The 4379-nt window shown below is 46.8% G+C and overlaps 1 non-coding gene across 1 annotated transcript; it reads left to right on the forward strand.

Moving 5' to 3' along the window:
• The first annotated feature begins 459 nt into the window (after window positions 1–459).
• Trnaa-cgc lies at window positions 460–532 on the forward strand. The gene has a single exon. It is a non-coding gene; the product is annotated as a tRNA-Ala (tRNA).
• The last annotated feature ends 3847 nt before the right edge of the window (window positions 533–4379 follow it).

Consider the following 4379-nt stretch of genomic DNA (forward strand, 5'->3'; position numbering starts at 1 on the left):
GAGGTATACTTCATAGTGCGCCCACCTCATGAGGTCACTGGTCTGGATGAGGAGGAGGAGAAGGAGGAGGAGATGATGTGTCAGGCCAGAAAGGCTGTGGAGGTGGCTGCCACGTGCCACCTGCAGTAGTGACTCCCAGCCCTGATTCAGATGGCAACTGCAGAGTCCTCGTGGCAAGAGGAGTGGAAACCTGTGGGTTGTCTGTCAGCCGTGGCTGCCACAATGGTGACGTAGTCGAGCCGGCAGTGGGGTCTGTCACTGGGGGAGTAGCAGCTACAGGGATGGTGGCTGACGCGGCAGGTTATAAAATCACCACACAGTTGTGTATCAGATGAGATCTGCTTGAAACTTTTGTGTGTGATGAACTCTAAGAGTTCAACTACCATTAAGTTTCCAGCTCTGCTAACGACTTCAGAACATAACTGGTTGATTAAGACAGTTATTCAAAAAGAAACACCGAGCGAGGTGGCGCAGTGGTTAGCACACTGGACTCGCATTCGGGAGGACGACGGTTCAATCCCGTCTCCTGCCATCCTGATTTAGGTTTTCCGTGATTTCCCTAAATCGCTTCAGGCAAATACCGGGATGGTTCCTTTGAAAGGGCATGGCCGATTTCCTTCTCCATCCTTCCCTAACCCGAGCTTGCGCTCCGTCTCTAATGACCTCGTTGTCGACGGGACGTTAAACACTAATATCCTCCTCCTCCTCCTCAAAAAGAAACAACTCGATTCATGGGCTGCAGACAGACAGTTGACAGAATGTGACTAAAGATTGCAGTGTATTTGATAACTGTAGCCTAAGCCAAAGCAAATGTGTTCCTCAATTCTGTATATTACCTATAGTATAACTACAACTTAAATGGAACATTGAAAATATTGGTCTACTGTATGGTATGTACTTGAGATTTTGATCTTCTTACTATGAATTTTAAAGAATTAGCACCAGTCATTGTGATTGATTCCTCAAAACAAAATGAAAGTATCAGGACAGGCCCTATAGACATACACATTGAATATAAATCATCAGACAAATTCCCATCAAATACAGTGGTGTATGCATTATTGTTGCACAATCATATTATTAATTTCTCACCTCTCACAGGAATTGTGCAGCGAATAGCATAAATGTGGCAGCACTGCTTCGCACCAGAGGCATTCCACAACAGCTCCTCAAACTGTGAGCATCACTGTTGCTTTGCAGTACTTTCTGAAAGCCCCACCTGTCAACAGGCTCCTGCATCCAAGGACCCACACAAGGCTCTCTGTGTACTTTAAGGACCATCTAAAACATTAACTGAGGTCCATAACTCTTCTGGAAAACATACATTCTTCCTAGCATCACTGCTATGGTGTGTGTGTGTGGGGGGGGGGGGGGGGGGGGTTGCACTTGACAGATCATCTAGTACAGAGCAGAGCCAAGGAGCTGTACACAGCAGTGGGCAAGATTGTGATGGCTGCCAGCGGTATCACGGTAATGTGTGGGTACCAGTCGTCACATAGTAGCCAGCTCTCAGCTGGTGGCCAGAGCAGTGGATGTAGGTTGGTACTAGTCAATGTTTTTGCATTTGCATGGATAGGACTCTTCAGATAGTGGTGGCAGCTCAGCAACTCAATAGCTGACCATTGCCAGCTCGTGATTGCTGCCCATTACTTCTACCATTAACAGGGAAGTTTTGGAACTGTTGGAAGTACAATATTTCCTATCACATGTGCAATGGCCCACGTACATCCTCCTATATGATAAACCACATACCTGCACTGAAATAAAATAACACCAGCGCTTGTCACTAAGTAACCAGTGTTTCCACAAGTTTCCCCAAGTGAAATTCCCTGATATTTCCCTGACTTCTAGACAAATTTTAGCATTTTTCCCTGACAAATTTTGAGACTGATTGATTAACTGAAAGGATTTATGGGACCAAGCGACGAGATCATCAATCCTGCGATTCCAAAGTTACTCGCAGAGGAAGATGGTCTGATATGAGTGGATGGATCCAGACAGGGGTGTCAAACTATAAAACAAGGAAGTTAAAACACACACAGTAAATGGCATAAAAGGTTAGACCAAATCTAAAAACTGGAAAAAAGAGTAGTCTTTTCATGGGGGAGTGGCCATGGGATCCCAGACTGAGGAAACCTGAAGAGAGACCCTGTCCAAAACCATCCTGCCTCTGCTAAAGGAGTAAAGCAAAACCTTGCATCTGGAAATAATCACTTGCATGGAGGAAACTGAGGACCAGTTCAACCATCCATGAATTCTCTGCTAGCATTAAAGTTAAGAAAGACTATACCTAGCACAAAGGGCCAAAAGAAGGGGATATTCCACTAATATGTGGGATACCATTAGCTGGCTCCACAACCATAATGTGGTTGTGGTTCGTTACACAGGAGGAAACAATGGATGGGTATGACCAATGTGTAGACGGCATAAAGCAGTGGACTCCTTCCAAGTAGAGTGGAACGAAGAGCACCAAGAAGTGCAGTAGTATCCTTGGCTGTGCGGAGTTTATTACTGAGAGCAGCAGTGCACCAGATATCATTCAACTTTTGGGCAAAGACAGATTTGACGTAGATCTGCATATCTGCAGGTGGGGTCATGAAAGGGAATGGAGGGTGAGTATCAGCTTATCTAGCCAAACAATCAGCCAGTTCATTCCCTGGGATACATACCTACACGACTTGGGATCCAGAGAAAGACAACTGAGTAGGCGGCACAGCCAAGAAAGGAGAGAAGATCATGGATAGCAGAGACCAAAGCATGATGAGAGTAGCAGGCTGCTCAATGAGTCAGTACATATTAAGATATTGTGGCGGCAGGCCTGAGTAACAAAATGGAGGGCCCTGGTAACGGCTAGCAACTGTGCTGTGAACACACTACATGATTCTGGCAATGAATGGTGTTCTGAGCCAGAAGGAGACATGAAAGCTTTTCCTGCTTTAGCTATCATCTTAGAACCATCAGTGTAGAAGATAGTAGTAACCTCGAACTCTGCCAGGGTGGCATGTACAAGTCGCCAGAAGACCATATGGGCAACAGAGACCTTAGGACCCTGGAATACGTCATTCCTAATCTGTGGTCTACACATAATCTGGGGAGGGAGGGGGGGAGGTGAGAGGAAATACATGGGGCGCATTTCAGTGAATGGAGATGGAGATCCTGACAGAGGTATGTGAGATGCATTCCAACTGGCAGTCCCACCCATGGGCGGTGATCACGAGGTAGATGGACCCCGCCTGCAAAGAGGACAGAGTAGATGGGATGGTCGGGTAATCTGCGAATGGCGATTGCATAAGAAACCAGGGGTTGGCTTCATCGTATTTGTAGAGGGAGAATTCCCGTTTCTGTGAGGAAACAGTCAACAGGGCTAGTGCGAAAGACACCCAGATGCAGCCCACAATGGTGAACAGGATCACGTATTTTCAGGGTGGAAGGAGCCGCTGAGCCATAAACCTGACTTCCATAATTAAGTCTGGACAGGACTAGAGCATGGTAAAGACAGAGAAGAGTAGCATGGCCTGTACCCCAAGATGTGTGGGCCAGGAGATGGAGAACATTAAGCTTCTGCTCGCATGCAGTCTTCAGGTGGCAAATATGTGGCAGATACATCAGCTTTCGTTTAAAAAAAAAAGCCCAAGACACAGGACTGTGCTGCAATATCTAGGAGCTGATCGCCTCCCATTGGTGGGAGGAAATTGGAAGCCGTGGGAGACAGCCCATGCAGAGGTCCATTGGATGGCGCCTTGGAACCAGCACTCAGCAGACGCTACCGAGTGGGAGCTGCACCAGATGCAAAAATGGTCGACATACAACACTGGGGTAACATGAGGGTCAACACAGATTACAAGCTCATTGATGGCTATGAGGAAGTGTGTGACACTTAATACAGAACCCTGTGCGATACCGTTTTCCTGAATCTGAGGGGTGCTGAGCGAAGTGCCAACTGGAACCCAGAAGAGCCAGTGGGACTAAAACTCATGAGTAACAATTGGAAGGGGGCCGCAAAAGCCCCAGTCATGGAGGGTAATTAAAATGCTATGACACCAAACCTTGTCGTATGCCTTACATAGGTCAAAGAAGACCATGACAAAGCGCCGACAGTTAGTAAAAGCTTGTCGGATTGCAGTTTCCAATCTGAGTAAATGGTCAGTTGGAGATCGTCCTTCCTGGAAGCCATACTGATACAGGGACAAAAGGCTCCGAGATTCGAGTACCCAACATAATCGGAAGCTAACTATCCTCTCAAGCAGTTTACAAAGTACATTTGTCAGGCTAATGTGTGTGCATTGAAGCCTCCAAGGAGGAGATACAGGGGCAGGAGTTTCTGTATTAAGGCAGACTGTTCAACGTAAGGAAGTGGACTACCTGTAAGGGAGGTAGAC

This window comes from Schistocerca piceifrons, chromosome 2, assembly GCF_021461385.2.
Source record: "Schistocerca piceifrons isolate TAMUIC-IGC-003096 chromosome 2, iqSchPice1.1, whole genome shotgun sequence".
NCBI classification, from domain to species: Eukaryota; Metazoa; Arthropoda; class Insecta; order Orthoptera; family Acrididae; genus Schistocerca; species Schistocerca piceifrons.